At 41.2% G+C, this 19,030-nt stretch overlaps 1 long non-coding RNA gene across 1 annotated transcript in view; it reads left to right on the top strand.

Annotated features, from left to right (window-relative positions):
* LOC136793927 (uncharacterized) overlaps positions 1-19,030 on the top strand; it is a 245,623-nt gene that overhangs the window by 80,144 nt on the left and 146,449 nt on the right. The window contains exon 2 of the long non-coding RNA XR_010840013.1: positions 7,452-7,567. This is a non-coding gene — a long non-coding RNA (uncharacterized lncRNA). The remainder of the gene's footprint in view (positions 1-7,451; positions 7,568-19,030) is intronic.

The following is a 19,030-nucleotide window of genomic DNA, read 5'->3' as shown; positions in this document are numbered from 1 at the left end:
GCGATGCTGTGGAAATATTTCCAGGAGCCAGTTGCTCTGTGCTTATCTGTATCAGGTCACATGTCCACAGGAAAGTTATCTGGACTATGAATGTTTGTCTTGACTTGTTTTACTGGGGGAGATGAGGTGGGGTAGGGAGACGAGAGGAATAGAGGATCTTAGAAATCATATTTTAAAGTGGGTTTTTCATATCTGACTTCTACTAAATTGCATAGAAAGTCATCAGACTGCATAGAAAGTGAGCAGCTTGCGTAGATGGAAAGGGGAAACCCCTCTTGTCCTTGTGTCATTGTGGTATTGAGCAAATTTGTATTTCTGCATTCTCATAAACAAAGCACTTCTCTCTTAGTAGGGGACAAAAAGCTGCTTCCTCCGCACCTTTCTGAGTTGCCCCATAGTTTTCAAGCACCTTCCCCCCCTCCCCCATCACACACAAGCTGCAGCGCTGCAAAGTTGTGCAATGACCTTGTCACTCTTTCGAGTCCTGCTGGGCATTTCACAATTACAGTGTAATAGAGAGCATCTGCGTCAGGGTCTGTTTGGAGCCTTCCTGTTTGGTTGAGCTTCAAACAGCTCTTTAGCTGTTCTTTTCAACGAGTAGTATTTTAAAGTGTACAAATAAGCATCTGAAGTTATTTTCACCAAAGTTACTTTTAAAGATTAATTCTTTTTTTTTTTTTTTTTTTTTTAAGAATCAAGTTGAAAAAAAAAAAGTACCTTTTCCCACCCTTACCTCATGCCAAAACACTTCAGACTTGCCAGGGTAATCTGCAGTTGGGCACAGACTGAGCTTGAGAAGGTTGAGCCCAAAGGGGAAAAAAAGGTTTGTGAGGGTTATGGGCAGATGGCGGGAGGTTTTATTTTTAATTAGGGGCTGATCGAGAATGGAAATCTGTATGTAATCTGAACCTCTGCATGCACGCTGGTGGACACTCTATGGGGGAAACAATGGGAACCTCTGTTGGAGCTTTATCTGAACTGCAGCTCTGTTTTCCATACCTCAGTTGTCCAGGTAACTGTATTGTCAAAGGCTTAACCGTAGGGAGTTCTCAGCCCCAGGGCAGGGAAACTGTCTATGACCTCCTGATGATGATGGGGAGGTGGGGGAGAGGGAGGGGGTGGGGGGAGAGAGAGAGAATGAATCACCTTTGCAAACTGAAATGCCTTTGTCCCCCAGCACTAAATGCTTGTTTCCAAATCTGGAGCAAGTACCCAGAATTCTTCTTTCTCTTCCTTCTGCCTGAAAGGATGAATCTTTGCCCTGTGCGCTCTCCTAGTTCCTGGTCATCTTACAGCTTCTTGGGGGACCAGTTAGATATCTAGACTAAAAAAATCTCCCTCTTCTCCCCTCCACAGCAACAAGCTGCATTTGGTAGGCATTGTCATAAACGCATGCAAACTCATTTGCTTTTCTGTCTTGAAAGTTCACATAATTAATTATCTTAACCTACTTTGTATATATGAGACTAGAGCCAAGTATGTACATTGCCTCATCAGATAGGGGCTTTGCCTGACTGGTCCTGACTCTTTTCTGTGTATCAATATTTCTTGGCAGAGGTACCATTACACACTGCTGTCCTGGGGCTGGAGATAAAAGCCCCCTGACACTTAGCAATAATGGATGAGCTAAGTCTAACAGAGAGAATAATTCAGTAATTTAGGGTTGGGGTGAGGATGATAAACATATAGTTTTGCTTTGCTCAAATCCAATCCTCTTGTCTACCCTTCTCTCCTTTTGAAATAGATGAGTTCTTTCTAAATAATATGGGATGTGGGAAGAGAGCATGGTAAGACATCATTTGAGAGAAATCCATCCATGTGCAGACAATCCTTGAGAAGGATTAAAAAGGATAATTTCTGGATCATTGTAAATTTATTAAACAATTTTCTTCCGAGGAATTTGGGAAACATTTGTAACTGAATTTGATCTAATTCTTTCTCGAAGATCTGAGAAGAAATTCAGTCTGAGTTCTGGGAAGGAATGTGTCCCTTCTCTTGGGGAAGGAGGTAAATAGGAAGGCAGCCTTGAATGTAGTACAGGGATGGAATCAGTGAGATGGGGAGAAGAAAGGAGAGGAGTGAAGCTTCCAAAAGAAAACCAAAACTCAACGTGCTTTTAAAAATGGCTTGCAAAAGTTTTTTTAAAAAACATCTCCAAAATTTATAAGGAACTCATGCAGCTCAATAACAAAAAAACAAACAACCCAATCCAAAAATGGGCAGAAGACCTAAAAGACATTTCTCCAAAGAAGATATACAGATTGCCAACAGATTGCCAGATACACAGGCCAACAAACACATGAAAGAATGCTCAACATCATTAATCATTAGAGAAATGCAAATCAAAACTACAATGAGATATCATCTCATACTGGTCAGAATGGCCATCATCAAAAAATCTAGAAACAATAAATGCTGGAGAGGGTGTGGAGAAAAGGGAACACTCTTGCACTGCTGGTGGGAATGTAAATTGATACAGCCACTATGGAGAACAGTATGGAGGTTCCTTAAAAAACTACAAATAGAACTACCATATGACCCCGCAATCCCACTACTGGGCATATACCCTGAGAAAACCATAATTCAAAAAGAGTCATGTACCAAAATGTTCATTGCAGCTCTATTTACAATAGCCAGGACATGGAAGCAACCTAAGTGTCCATCAACAGATGAATGGATAAAGAAGATGTGGCACATATATACAATGGAGTATTACTCAGCCATAAAAAGAAATGAAACTGAGTTATTTGTAGTGAGGTGGATGGACCTGGAGTCTGTCATACAGAGTGAAGTAAGTCAGAAGGAGAAAAACAAATACCGTATGCTAACACATATATATGGAATCTAAGAAAAAAAATGTAATGAAGAGACTAGGGGTAGGATGGGAATAAAACACAGACCTACTAAAGCATGGACTTGAGGATATGGGGAGGGGGAAGGGTAAGCTGTGACAAAGTGAGAGAGTGGCATGGACATATATACACTACCAAATGTAAAATAGATAGCTGGTGGGAAGCAGCCACATAGCACAGGGAGATCAGCTCGGTGCTTTGTGACCGCCTAGAGGGGTGGGATAGGGAGGGTGGGAGGGAGGGAGATGCAAGAGAGAGGAGATATGGGGATATATGTATATGTATACCTGATTCACTTTGTTGTAAAGCAGAAATTAACACACCATTGTAAAACAGTTATACTCCAATAAAGATGTTAAAAAAAAAAGGCTTGCAAAAGTTTTTTTAAAAAACATCTCTAAAATTTATAAGGAACGCATGCAGCTCACTAACAAAAAAACAAACAGCCCAATCCAAAAATGGGCAGAAGACCTAAAAGACATTTCTCCAAAGAAGATATACAGATTACCAACAAACACATGAAAGAATGCTCAACATCATTAATCATTAGAGAAATGCAAATCAAAACTACAATGAGATATCATCTCATACTGGTCAGAATGGCCATCATCAAAAAATCTAGAAACAATAAATGCTGGAGAGGGTGTGGAGAAAAGGGAACACTCTTGCACTGCTGGTGGGAATGTAAATTGATACAGCCACTATGGAGAACAGTATGGAGGTTCCTTAAAAAACTACAAATAGAACTACCATATGACCCCGCAATCCCACTACTGGGCATATACCCTGAGAAAACCATAATTCAAAAAGAGTCATGTACCAAAATGTTCATTGCAGCTCTATTTACAATAGCCAGGACATGGAAGCAACCTAAGTGTCCATCAACAGATGAATAGATAAAGAAGATGTGGCACTTATATACCATGAAATATTACTCAGCCATAAAAAGAATGAAACTGAGTTATTTGTAATGAGGTGGATGGACCTGGAGTCTGTCATACAGAGTGAAGTAAGTCAGAAGGAGAAAAACAAATACCGTATGCTGACACATATATATGGAATCTAAGAAAAAAAAATGTCATGAAGAGACTAGGGGTAGGACGGGAATAAAACACAGACCTACTAGAGCATGGACTTGAGGATATGGGGAGGGGGAAGGGTAAGCTGTGACAAGGTGAGAGAGTGTCATATACACTACCAAATGTAAAATAGATAGCTAGTGGGAAGCAGCCACATGGCACAGGGAGATCAGCTCTGTGCTTTGTGACCACCTAGAGGGGTGGGATAGGGATGGTGGGAGGGAGGGAGATGCAAGAGGGAACATATGTACATGTATAACTGATTCACTTTGTTGTAAAGCAGAAACTAACACACCATTGTTAAGCAATTATACTCCAATACAGACGTTAAAAAAAGAAAAGGTGAAAAACACTCTTATTTTGTTACTTATTGTCAGTAGACTGGGGCCAATTAAATTATGGTAGGTAGCAGTAAGGGTGGTAAGAAAAAAAAAAAAAAAAAAAGGCACTAGGAGAAAAAACCCTTGGGAAGGAGAGGAAGACTGTGATCACATTCATCCATTAAATGTTTTTCTGCTTATAAAATTTAAAACCTTTCTCACATTGTTGCTGTCTTTGCCCAGCGTAAAAACAATGATTGTTCCTTGTGGTATCTGAGAAAGGTGGGCCTGAAAGAGGTATTCCAGATGTAAAATTAGGATTGCCTTGGCAGGTAATGCAACCGAAGGCTTTTATTCTGTCTGGTTTTCCAAGCCAGAAGGACACACCTGGAAGGACACACCTGAGAGGAGGCAGATGCAAAGCTGAGGAATAAGAAAACCCAAGCTGCCCTTCTGAGAGAAAAAAAAATAGTCCTTTAGAGTTCTGTTTTGGCATCTATAAGGGCAGCTGTACCCAAAGACGGAATTTCAGGAGGATTGAGTCAAGGAGTGAAGAGTGGGTATTTTCATGTGGGAATACATCCTCAGGAGCAAAACTGATCTATCTTCTTGGATTTGTGGTTATAACATGGGCTATACTCAAATATCAAACAGAATTTCATGGATCAAAGCCCTATTCTGATGCATTAACAAAATAATTAAACATTTTAAACAGTGAAAGTAGAGGTTATTATTTTCACCTATTAATCAGTCCACAATGTTTATTAATCTAGTAATGTTTGGAAGCTGGCTGGGAAGTCAGTGGGTTAGAGAAATTTAGATTTCAGTTTTGAATACTATGTTCTGCTTTATTATGATCTGGTTATGACTTTCAAGGCTTCTTTAAGTGTTTCCTTCATAATCTGGACACTTGTGTCTACTGCTCCTTGCATTTATTATGATTACTAAGAGCTGTTCACTTTAGTAAGAGCTTGTGCTAACCCTTAGGAAAAAAAAAGAATGAGACCAAAGAAGAGATCTTTGTCTGCAGGTCAGACCCAGGTCAGCACCTGGGACTCTTGTAACCACGAAACTGAACTAAGTTTGGAACTGGAGGCTAAAGATGGCTGTAAGAATAATTTTGAGAGTCAGTATTAATTGGGTATTTATTATGTGATTAGTGCTAAGTGTATTACCTATTGTGATGGTTTGTTTTATGTGCCAACTTGACTGGGCTAAGGAATATCCACATAGCTGCTAAAACATTATTTCTGGGTTTGTCTGAAATGGTGTTTCTGGAAGTGATCAGTATTTGAATCAGCAGACTGAGTAAACATGATTCACCCTCACCCGTGTGGGTGGGTATTGTTCAATCCATTGAGCGTACAAATAGAACAAAAAGGTGGAGGAAGGATGAATTTTCTCCTTGAGCTGGGACATCCATCTGTCTGCTCCTGCCCTTGGACATGGGGGCTCCTGGTTCTTGAGCCTTTGACCTTGAACTGGGAGTTACACTATCTGATCCCCTGTTCTCAGGCCTTCAGACTGGGACTGAATTATACCACCAGCTTTCCTGGGTCACCAGCTTGCCAACAGTGTATTGTGGCATATCTCGGCCTCCATAATCACATGAGCCAATTATCATAATAAATCCCTTCTCATATATCTCTATATGTCCTGTTGGTTCTGTTTCTCTGAAAATGCACATGTACTTTCTCTGTTAATCCTTAAAGTTGTCCCATAGATAGAACCATTATCCTTTCTATTTTACATATGGGAAAAGTGAGCCCTAAAGGGCTTGGCATCTTGTATGAAGATACTGCTGGCAAGTGGCAGGACTGGGATTAGAATCTTCCTCCGTCTCACTTTAGAACTTGAACTGGACCCCAAGGTGTGAAATTACTTCCAATTTTATGACAGTTGATGCAGAAGACACCGTTTGCCCATAAAAACCCTTCAGATAAATCCTCTAAACTGGAGGTTGAGCTCTGTGCTGAAGTTCAGTCACTCAGTTTACAGAGTGTTAAACTACTGACATAATCCCTTCTTGAAGAAACTCGAAAGGCAAGTGAGAACCAAATAAAATATTAGCACCAGAATGAGCCCCAGTTGACTGCTTCACCTTTCTTTCTCCTGAGAATGTGCCTCAGTTTAATTTACTTCTACAAATGTTAATTTAAAAAATAAGTATATAGTCCAGCACTATGATAAGTACTATGGTAAGTATTGTTAATTAAGGCAAATTAATAAAAGCAAAATATGCTTGAAACCATTAGGAGATCACATTTGAATCTAAATAAAAAATATAATTCACTTAGCTCCCCAAACAATTCTGTGTTGAAATGTCCCACAAGAGGAGTATCTTTGGTTTCTGGGTGATCTGATAAAGGGATACTTTTCTAAGTATCTGGCTTGAATATTTGCTTTTGCCACCTGTTGGTCTGCACCACACAGGCCTTCAAGTTCTGTACTTGCGAGCTTCAAGACTGAAGAAAGAGCTCAGAGGCGGTGACAGAGACACTACTGGTTTAATGGATAGAGGAATCTTATGTGTCTGAAGCAAAGTCTTGGAGTGACACCCCACTGTATGTGGTGGATGGTGGGGCAGGACATGGTTGCAGTCTTGGCTTCCGGTGGTTGGCGGGGGAAGGGAAGATTACCAGTTATAGAGGGAATGTATGTCAGGTTGGCTTATGTGTTACCAGGGAAACTAGCAGAAGGGCAAGCCCTTCACCACCCCTTTGGTAAGAACAATCACTAGCTGGGGCCTGGGTCAAGTACATAGGAAGGTCAGTTATGTGAGTAAGGTGTAGGTGAAACAGGTACTGATCAAGGAGGGTGGTCTGACCATATACCATCACTGGGTCCACCCCAGAGAGATCTAGCTGAACTATTCTCTGAGCCTCATACTTGGTGATCAGTAAATATGAGCCAAACAAAGGACATCTCCTAGGTCAAATTAAGGATATCACTGAATGGCTCCATTGAATCAGATAAATCAGGAAGAAACAGCTGAGGAATTTTGAACCTTCCAAGAAAGAAATGTAAGTAAGCCCTGAGAATTTAGAGGAGATAGTTGTATCTGCTGCTCATATTAAAATAACATTTGATTAAGATGTTTAAAACTTAAGCTCTTATTCCTGATTTTTTAAATATCCTATTAATAAACTACAATTTGGTCTGTGAAGTGACACTTGAAATGTTTCTGGATTATCCTTTAGGTCATCATGCGCCCGTTCAAATATACAACTCCTGAAAATCTTCAAGTGAGTTTATCGGAAATAGAACCCACCCTTGGTTTGGGATCAGTGTCAGTCCAGTAGCGGTTGTTATGAAGGTATTTGGCTTTTGTTTTTGTTGAAGCCTCTGTGGGTTGTGATAAGGCATCATTTGGATGGTCAGCTCTGTGTGTCAAGGAGAATGGACTATGAATTCAGACCCAGCTGTTGGCAAACAGACTTGTGTGGGTACAGCTGTGATAAATTCAAGAGGGGATCTAGTAACAATTATGACAACTGACAAGGATGGTTCTTTTTATATTGTGGCCATGATAATATAAAGGAGGGAATTCACTGCAGGAGGAATGCCCATTTGTTAATGAAATCTGTGTAGACGTGATATGTTATATAGATTTTCAGTTCTGTGCTTCTGTTTTCTCATCATGATCGAATGAATGGAGTGTACAGCCTTCTTTGTTTATTAACGAGCTTGTTTGGAATAAAGTTTGAACACCATTTATGAGCGACACCATCTCCTGCGAGTGGACATGGTTTCAGAGTTTTCTGTAAATTGAAAGTCAGTGAGAGTTTACTTTTGCCTTTTAAGGAGAGGTATTACTAGGCTCACCCTTTGATTGCCATTTCCTGAGGAAAGCTTTCTGTTATTATAATCCTTGTTGACCAATAAATGGGCCGGGGACATGCAGCTCTTGGAGGCTCACCTCTACTCTTCACCCTCAGATTCCCCTGAGCCTTTGATAGGAGAATTCTTCAAAGAATGAGAGAGAACCTGAGGCACAGGTTCACAAGGAATGGTTTCCTTGTGATGTTTCTGGAAAGGTTAAAAAAAGCCAGTGTGTGGGGGCTTCCCTGGTGGCGCAGTGGTTGAGAATCTGCCTGCCGATGCAGGGGACACGGGTTCGTGCCCCGGTCCGGGAAGATCCCACATGCCGCGGAGCGGCTGGGCCCGTGAGCCATGGCCGCTGAGCCTGCGCGTCCGGAGCCTGTGCTCCACAACGGGAGAGGCCACAACAGTGAGAGGCCCGCGTACTACAGAAAAAAAAAAAAAAAAAAAAAAGCCAGTGTGTGAAATAATAGCTTTCCAACTTAATAATTATAATAAAAATAAAATAGATCTAATTTATGGACTTCCTCCTGAGTTCCCTGTACTTTATGTACATTCTCTCTAAATTTGACACAATTCCTGTAAGGTAGTTGGTATTATTGTGATTTCATGTATAAAGAAGAAAAAACTTGTAAAAGGTAACTTGCCTAAGACCACACCTAGTCTGCCTCCAGAGCCTTTTCCTAGTCTAAGGATACTTACTGCAACAAGAAAACCTGCTGCTTTTTTTTTTTTTTTTTTTTTTTTGGCGGTACGTGGGCCTCTCACTGCCGTGGCCTCTCCCGTTGCGGAGCACAGGCTCCGGACGCGCAGGCTCAGCGGCCATGGCTCACGGGCCCAGCCGCTCCGCAACGTGTGGGATCCTCCCGGACCGGGGCACGAACCCGCGTCCCCTGCATCAGCAGGCAGACTCTCAACCATTGCGCCACCAGGGAAGCCCCCTGCTGCTTTTTGAAAGTGGTCACTCGGACACACACACACAGTCTCTCTTGGGTCCAACAGACATGTTCACATCATGATAACTATGGCACATGTCCGCTGTTCCTGTAACACCGGACATGGGTCTGATGTGACACCACCAGAATCTGGGTTGAGGCACTATTTATGTGTAGCAGCAGAATACCACCTGCTCAGAGCAAAGAGAGGAAGCCCCCTGGATTAAAACAGAGAACAATGCATAGTACCTAGCTGTCAGTTGTAAAGCAGCTGGTCAAACTCATTGGGAAAAAGCAGGGCATACCATCAGAAGCATCACAAAGTATTCTCTTTTGTCTTTGGGACAGTCAGTTCCTGACTCTGCTCAGGTCACACGCACATAACTATGATCAAAATCAGGCTCCTCAAAGGAGCAAAAATCCATCCCCTGCTGCAAATACAGGCAGTATGGAGTAGCTGCTTTGTGTACTCTTGAGCTAAGTTATATGCGATACAAACAAGCTTACGTTTTCTCTGTGGTGTGGAAAAGGAGTTTTGTGAGTATTTCTTTATCTGTTCTCTGTTTCAGCAGGACTATGTTCCTCTCCATGTCAGGCTGCAATTACTTTTTGTCATTTATGTAGTTTGCCTTTCCAAATTTCTCAGATGACTACACCTTTCACATTCCAGTTGCCTTTTCATATATAGCCCAAGACTCCTTCAATCAGCTCTTCTATCAAAATGTTCAGCTGACATTTATCCAAATGTCTTCCTCCCAGGGCAAAGGCAGCTACCCTTCTGATATCTTTTAGAAGACTAGACAAGAGGACAGAGGGAACCAGATCCCAGTGAGAGAGAGACAGCAACCAGCTGGATTAGTGCTTTTTACACAGAAGGGCTTGGAGTCAGAGCTAAGCAGCTGTCAGGGTGTATCCTCACACTCTGCAGGGCTCTGTGATGCTGTGGGAAATCCCAGGAGCTCTACTAGAGGTGAATGGGTCACTGGGAGCCTATTTCCGATGCTGGGGTCCCAACCTGGCAGGAAGTTTGTCGTCACACAGGCATGTTCCTAAGCGTCCATCTATGATTGGGCCCCCAGAGGGCCCTTCACTAAGTTCCTGTCACACAAGCCAAAAATAAGCTGAGGATCCACATTGCAAACTATGTGAAAAATGCTCCAGAGAAAGCATTTGCATTTTTTGTTCATAAGTTCAAGTGGAACCAAATCTCCGGCTTAGCTTTTGACCCCAGCTGAATTCCTTGCTTCAGGGTTTGGGCATCTCTGGCATGATTATTGGAGAGATAGCTCCTTAGAGGTTATCTTCGCAGTGAGGAGTTCTGCATTTGTTTACGTTGTTTAGTGTGTCAAAGTAGAAGACAAAATTGTCTATATTTTGGATTTCCCATCTATTCTTTCTCAGCAATCTGATATAATGTGCATTTAAGGGTGTTCTCCTTGGACTAGAGTTTAGTCTTAGCCATCATTCTCAATATTCAAAGTGGCTGGAAGAGCTTCTTCTTTTCCCTGTTCTGGTCCAGTTGACCAAGGTTAACTGGTGCTTCACTCTGAACAGTGATATCCCATAAGGCATGAGTTGGAGGCACTCAGATTGACTTTGGTTTTCCATTGTTTTGATATGTTGACAAACAGTTAATGAATGACTTTGTTGAACCAGTATGTAAATGGCTGCAATTGTGAATCCCATTGGTATTCCTTTCCAAAACAATTATGGAAGGAACTGCAAGTCAGATAAGAGTAACATTAGATCCACTACATTTAGGGAAAAAATGGCATAGGCTGTGCTGGGGTTGAGGATATTAAAAATAAATAAGGTGTGTTCCCACTTTCATAAAGATCATAGTCCACATGAAGCAGTATCATGTGAGTTGAAGTGGTGGGTTGAGACATATAAATAAACAACCCTAGGACAGAGGAATAAGCCAAACCAGATAATGGATAAGCAAGATGGGGGTTGATTATGATGGATGGAGAAAGAGTTTGGGGATGACCAATAGGTGACCAAGAGATTGAATTTGTAAAAATAAATGGGGCCCTAGCAGACACATAATGTGATGAAGAGAGAGGGAAGAGTATAAACAAAGGCACATATAACATGCATAAAATCTTCAGAGAAATGTGAGCATTCAAACATTGCTAAGAGCATGAGGTGTGTGGGTAAATAGATGGAGATGTGACCCAAAAAGTCAGAGCAAGACTGTGGCAGGTTTTCTATGATGGTACTGGGAATTTTGAACTTCAGCTTCTAGGCAGTGGGTGGTCATGGTGGGCTTTAGGTAGGAAAATTTTGTGACTCCAATTGCAGTCTCTGTTGCTGACTCGCCATCATTGATTTTCAAGGCAGAAAGGACTAGAGGGTGCATCTGACCCCACCTTTCACGCCATCTCAAATCTGAATGAGATGTAAAAATTGTGGAGACTCAGCACAATAAAATTCAAAAATAGCCTTTCTCATATGATTTCCTACTCACTTTTTTTCCTTTTCCTAAAAATTATAAGCCAACTCTATTTCATTTGATAATATTGAGGCACTAACTAAAATTAATATTGACAACACTGGACTATAACAGGCAGCAGGCAACCTTCTGTCTTGTTTTTTGGTTCCTTCCAACTTCACCAGTGAATTGTAAAAAGAAGTTGAGAGGCCGCTGGATGCCAGAGGTAAAGCTGCTCTAGGTGGAGGCAGAAGTGAAATGCAAAAAAGGGCTCAACATTTCCCCACCCTGGAAAATGCGAATGAACCCATCCCTCAAGACTTTTGATTTGTAGAACCGCTGAAAGGTCTGCGGGGTGTCCCTGTCCCAGTGTAGGGGAGAGATCACAAGGCTGGGAGTTGAGGCCAGTATCCTAATCCGATTTTTTACCTTGTAATATTGTATAAACTTGACAAGTCTTTTGATTTTTTGGAATCTATAATGTTCTTATATTTAAAATAGATGGAATACTAACTGCCCTACTATATAAGTTTGCCAGGGCTACCATAACAAAACACCACAGACTGGGTGGTTTAAACAACAGAAGTTTAGTTTTTCACATTTCTGGAGGCCAGAAGTCCAAGATCAAAATGTTGACAGGTTTGTAGATGGTCACTTTATCACTGTGTCCTCATATGGTCACATCCCTCTGTCTATGTCTGGGTCCCAATCTCCTCTTCTTATAAGGACACCAGTCATATTGAATTAAAGTCCATCCCAATGACCTCATTTAACATTAATTACTCCTTTAAAGACCCTATCTCCAAGTGTAGTCACATTCTGAGGTACTGGGGATTAGGATGTCAACACATGAATTTGGAGGGGACACAATTCAGCCCATAACACCTACTTACATTCTAGTGTTGTTTTTAAGGGACCGGTAAGATAATGTCAATTGGGGAAGCATAAATTTTACTGTGAATACAGAGTATTTGTGATTACGGTTGCCTGAGCCAAATATAATTGACTGAGTCTTCCTTCTGGTCAGATGGTCTATTTTCTTTACTAGCCTAGAAAACCTATGGAGGTCTCTGGGGTTAATCTTTCCTTCCAGGGTATAGAGCTGCCTACTGCTGATTATCCACACATGCATGATATCCATTCTCCTATTTTATTTTAACCTTCATCGCTAGATCTTACCGATATTCATTTCTTCTCTGCTTGTGTGCACATGGAATACTATACTTCTGAGGCCCTTTACATCGTCCCCACCTTATGAAATATAATGTCCTTTTTTTTTACTTTTTTGCAGTATGCGGGCCTCTCACCCACTGAGGTGTGCAGCAAGTATTAAATAATTAGACAATGGGGGAATTGTTAGGTAGATGTTGCAAAGTGTTTTAGTGATACTTGGGGAAAGTGGTTGGGAACACAGTGCACTGTTTTATTCCTATTTAAAGTAATGAAACCTAGGATCCTACTATAAAAATTCACTAGCAGGCTTTTAGGGATGGATTCGATTTGGATAACAAGGGATTCCTGCATTCAACTTATAAACTTAAAATTTGTGACTAGTTTTGACTTTTCATAATGGCGTATGCAACTCAGTTATGTCAGAGGGAGGCTAGGAGAGAATGCTCACCTGTCAAATATCTTCCTTATTTTCTCATCTTCTGAAGCATATTTAACAAGATCTGTAGTTGAGGAAAGGAGAGAGGAGGAGGAGGTTGGAGAAAGGGAGTGATTTCTGGTAACCATCCTCAAAATAACTAAGGACAGCCTTGACATACATTTTCAGGCATGTTAGTGGAGAAATATATAGTGGGCCCTTTTCAACAACTCAAATATTCAACTTGATTTTAATATCAACTTTCTCTAGTGAAACATACGATCTTTTTTCTTGCGGTACGAGGGCCTCTCACTGTTGTGGCCTCTCCCATTGCAGAGCACAGGCTCTGGACACGCAGGCTCAGCAGCCATGGCTCACGGGCCCAGCCGCTCCGCGGCATGTGGGATCTTCCCGGACCGGGGCACGAACCCGTGTCCCCTGCATCGGCAGGCGGACTCTCAACCACTGCGCCACCAGGGAAGCCCAAAACATACTGTCTTAAAAAGTATGCTCCTGCAACTTCCGTTTGAGAACTTCATGGAGTTTATACTATTAATAGTCTCTATGCTTATTTTACTTTATTCTTTCTGTGTACATTCCCCAGTCTCTGCTTGTGGAAGACACTTATGGGAAGGTATGATAGCAGTAAATATATTCAGTGCTTCTCACATGAGTAATAAGTTAATAGCCTATTTTGAGTAGTTGCAATTTGGAGTTTTGCCAAGGTTTTTCTTCCTTTCTCAGTCTTGCTTGGCTTCAAAACAGACTTGTTTGACTTTGAAGAGATGGCTCCTTTGACATACATTTAAAATCAAGAATATAAGCTTCTCAGCTTCTCAATGAATGAGATTTTTTTGTTGAATGTGTTTGAGGTCAGATTTTGTCTGTCTGCATTTCACTGTTTTTTTATTATTTGATATTCCACCTCAGCTTCAATTCTTCTCCAACCCATAGACTCAGCAATAACCTTCTACACTGCCCAGTGAAGGGACTCTAGGGAGGGAATTAAGCAAATGTCATAAAAGGCTCTATGAGGCAAGATTTGTGGATAGGAAGACTGGTTATGAAAAATCAAGTTTTAAAAGGTTAGGTAGTTGAAATAGAACTACCATATGACACAGCAATCCCACTACTGGGCATATACCCTGAGAAAACCATAATTCAAAAAGAGTCATGTACCAAAATGTTCATTGCAGCTCTATTTACAATAGCCAGGAGATGGAAGCAACCTAAGTGTCCATCATCGGATGAATGGATAAAGAAGATGTGGCACATATATACAATTGAATATTACTCAGCCATAAAAAGAAACGAAATTGAGTTATTTGTAGTGAGGTGGATGGACCTAGAGTCTGTCATACAGAGTGAAGTAAGTCAGAAAGAGAAAAACAAATACCATATGCTAACACATATATATGGAATCTAAGAAAAAAAAAAGGTCATGAAGAACCTAGGGATAAGATGGGAATAAAGACACAGACCTACTAGAGAATGGACTTGAGGATATGGGGAGGGGGAAGGATAAGCTGTGACAAAGTGAGAGAGTGGCATGGACATATATACACTACCAAATGTAAAATAGATAGCTAGGGGGAAGCAGCCGCATAGCACAGGGAGATCAGCTCTGTGCTTTGTGACCACCTAGAGGGGTGGGATAGGGAGGGTGGGAGGGAGGGAGATGCAAGAGGGAAGAGATATGGGAACATTTGTATATGTATAACTGATTCACTTTGTTGTAAAGCAGAAACTAACACACCATTGTAAAGCAATTATACTCCAATAAAGATGTTAAAAAAAAAAAAGTTAGGTAGTAGGTAGTTGCTTGGAGAGCAATGTATGAAAGACTGGATCAATTTCTATTTAGGAAACCAACCCAAGAAAGCATGCTTTGCCACAGGAAAGCGTACCTCTAGGGCAGTTTTCCTGATTACTAGGCTGGTGTTCTGTTTATCATACCATGTGGCTATGGCTTTGTTGCCAGCTGCAAACAAAAAAATCATATTGAGTCAGAGATGAAATAGTCATAATAGGACATTATATTTACATTTCCTTTTGTATTTACTCAGAAATTTCGTATCTGTCATTCATTTATGAGCCAGTTTTGTAAAGTGGAAAGAGCATTGGACTTGGAGCCAGATAATCTACTAAAACCAGCTAACATATCTTTCCCTGAAGAATCTTGAGGAGCCAATGAGATATTGTAATTGACAGTCCTTGTAGTTTTTATCAAGCTAGGAACTTTTCACAGATCCCTTTAACTCTGAGCCTTGATGTCTTCCTCCATAAAACAAAGGAGTTAGGCAGCAACTGAGCAATCTCTAACTTTCTCACTCTCACATTATTATTATTGTTTTTTAACTTTGGAGGCAAGTAGAGTCAGATCTGTGGTACTAAGATTTATAGGAAGAAGTATATATTTGGTCTCCCACCAGGTTTCTGGCACAGAACTCCTAAAACCCCTGGAGTTTCCTGTGCTGAGAGTAATAAAGGTGTCTCCTCTTATGTCAGTGAGGTGACTTCCTTAGGACTGTGCCAGTTGCCAGGGAAACCAAGAAAGGGATTACAGGGTTGGAATTTTCATCCCCTCCACACCCACCTCCAGGGAGGAGAGAGTGGCTGGAGATTGAGTTCAGTCACAATGAACGGCTAATGATTTACTTAATCATGCTTATGTAATGAAGCCTCCATAAGACCCCCAAAAAAGACAGGGTTCAGAGAGCTTCCAGGTTGGTGAACACACGGAGGTGCTGGGTGGGTGGTGTGCCCAGAGAGGGCAAGGAAGCTGCAAGCCTCTTCCCAAATATCTTGCCCCATGCATCTCTTCCATCTGGCTGTTCCTGAGTTATATCCTTTTATAGTAAACCAGCAATCTAGTAAGTAAATAGTTTCTCTGAGTTCTGTGGGCCTCTCCAGCAAATTAATTAAACCCAAGGAGGTTCTATGTAGGTTCTCAGATCTATAGCTGATGGGTCAGAAGCACAAGTTACAATCTGGAGTTGTGATGGGCACCCAAAGTGGGAGGGGGTGAGCCCTTAACCTGTGGGATCTGATGCTATCTTCAGGTAGATAGTGTCAGAATTGTGTTAAATTGTAGGACATCCAGCTGGTGGTATGTGAGAATCCCTTGGAGGTGTGGAAAAAAACCCACACATTGGAACTGGATGCAGAATCCCAAGACGCTTTAAAAAAAATCCTTTTCACAAAAGAGGAACTGGAGGAAAGAGGTAAAGTGAGTGGTCTGACTGACTGGGAATGAGAGATGAGCAATCAAACACTTTCCCCACTCAGCGGTGTTTTCCTCATTTGTCTTAGATGCTGGCAGGGTCAGTTGTATTCTATGAAGAGCTTCGTGTGGCCCTCATACTTGGACAACCTTTCACTGAATGCAAATGATTTTAGGATACAAAACAGCAAGGTCAGACCTCAGCTTCACCCCAGAGGAGCTCTGATCTCAAAGAGAAATTACCAAAACTGCTTCTCTGGGTGAAATGGAAATGTTGGGGGTCTGAGCTGCTAGCACCTGTGAAGAGCTGCATGACCCATGGGCAAGGAGCAACATTATCCTTCCAAGACTTGTTAGTTGTCCAGTAAGTGGGTCTATGGGTCTATTTCCTCTTAAAACTAGAGGTTCTTATCATTTTGATTTGTGAATTTCATGATGGGTAATATCACTTTACAAAAATGCAGTTTGAACCATCACAGATAATTTTTGCAAATAATTTCAGTGGGTCAAAAAAAAAAAAAATCCCCTGGAAACTGTACGACAGCCCTCTTAGGTCATTGGTCCTGAAAATTTAGTACACAAATGAATAACACTGGGACAACATTCTCAGAAATTCTGATTCATTAGCTATTAAGGAGCTGGTCCTAGTATTCTGAATTTTTAAAAGCACCCAAGAGAATTCTGATTCAAGCAAGCAGGATTCAGTACTAAATAAACATTGTCATAGGGGTCCCTGGCTTTTAGTTAAGAGACACTGCCTTGGACTGCCTTAGAATTCCAGTGTTCCTGAGTTCATTCCCCAAATTAATATCTTTCTCAAATTCAATCTGAAAAGAAAACCCAAGTCCCCATCAAATGAATTAGGCACACTGGAGCAAAAACTAAACACAAAGTAGATTTTTGTCCTGACTGAGCCAGTTTGGCTGGCTTCCTGGTCTGGCATCATCAGTTGCGTATTCAGTGTCCAAGTCCCTGGGTGACAGGATGCCTGGCTTCATACCAGTATGGGCACTCATCAGCTGCACTGTACAGTACAAGAACTGTCACATAAGAATGGGCTAGTCTCTGTGAGACCATTCTGGCTTTGCTCTGAAGTAGCACCATCAAAAGAGTGGTTACAAATGGAAGTTGAGATCAGAGCCAGAGAAGTGATGTTGACCAGCAGATCTCTGAACAAGGCAATGCTGTCAACAAAGGGTAAAGCAAGGTCTCAGCAGGGCTGGGACGCCTGGTAGCAACATTTGAGTTGGATGGAGGCAGGCAGTTCAGGAGGGAGGCTATGAACAAAATGAAGTTGTTGGTCTTATCACACCCTGACCAGCTTAAACACACTAGACTTGACACAAGATACTCTCTATGGACATTTGCTGATGAATGCTTACTAATAGAGGTCCAAGAAATAAAAACCCTGTGGATGGTAAAATTTGTCCCTCCATCTTTCTGATGACTATTTCTTTTTTCTTTTGTTAATATTTATTTATTTGGTTGTGCCTGGTCTTAGCTGCGGCAGATGGGCTCCTTAGTTGGGGCTCGCCAGCTCCTCAGTTGCAGCAGGTGGGCTCCTTAGTTGTGGCATGCATGCGGGATCCAGTTCCCCCCCCCCAGGGACCGAACCCGGTCCCCCACATTGGGAGTGCAGAGTCCCAACCTCTGCACCACCAGGGAAGTCCCCGATGACTATTTCTTAACGATGAATTTAGGTAGAAACCGTGAATAACTCTTTGTATGTAGTTTTTGTTAGCAATCTTCTTTATTAGGTTATTGTCTAGTTTAGGGGTTGGAAAATGTTTCACCTGCAGTGCCAGATAGTAAAGTGTTTTAGGCTTTGTGAACTACAGTACTGTCTCTGTTGTATGTTCATCATTTTTTCCTTTTTAAAATTCCCTAATAATGTGAACACTATTCTTGGCTCTCTGGCTGTATGAAAACAAGGCATGGAATGGCATTGGCCCTCAGGCTGTAGTTTGCTGACCCTCCACTAGATTGTCTCAACAATAAAATAAGTTTATTTTCTTTTTACATGGTGTTTGATATTTTCTGTCAGCAAATATAGTCAATGGGAAAAAATTTGCAGTTATCTGCTGCCCATTGAGAACATATCCCCTCCATCATGTACTGGTAGGAGAGCCTAAAGCTACATAGTGTGAGAAGTAGTGTTTTCTACACTTGAGTCCTCCTGTAGCAATCTAATATTATAAGCTGTAAGGGAAGACATTAATTTTAATTGGGTTTCATTTGACATAAAAATTCAGACTTGATGGTCTTTCCCTTTTGGGCTCTTATTTTTTAAATTAACTCCTATCATTTTGGCTTATATTTTTTAAATATATGCACATTATGGATTATTTGGATGATTAGTTCACTATCTGAGTACTGCCATGAGATTTAAATCCAAGTAGACATTTGAACATAAGATCTTTTTGGTTATCAGTAGCGCTGCCTTAACTGTTGCCACATAGTGAGACTAAAACAGAGGTTAATTTAATAAAGGCCAAGTGATGTCGTGGTTCTGGGGTCCTTTAATAGAGGAAAAATGGTTGGATATTGGATCATCACATAACACATGGTATATATAGTACCAAACTAGAACAGTCCTGTGACAAAAACGTTAGTTCCATATCCTCACTGGAGTAAAAGAGGTTCAATTTCAGCAGTACAGTATTTCAGTCACATTCAGTTAATGCTGTTAATTTGAATTTTGGTGATGATACATTAGTAAATTTGTGTATAATTTGTCCTGTTATGAATATGTGCATGTGTGTGTGCATGTGCATACA

This window comes from Kogia breviceps, chromosome 3, assembly GCF_026419965.1.
Source record: "Kogia breviceps isolate mKogBre1 chromosome 3, mKogBre1 haplotype 1, whole genome shotgun sequence".
Lineage (NCBI taxonomy): Eukaryota > Metazoa > Chordata > Mammalia > Artiodactyla > Physeteridae > Kogia > Kogia breviceps.
The sequence above is the reverse complement of the archived record's forward strand: the minus strand, read 5'-3'. Positions and strand labels throughout refer to the sequence as shown.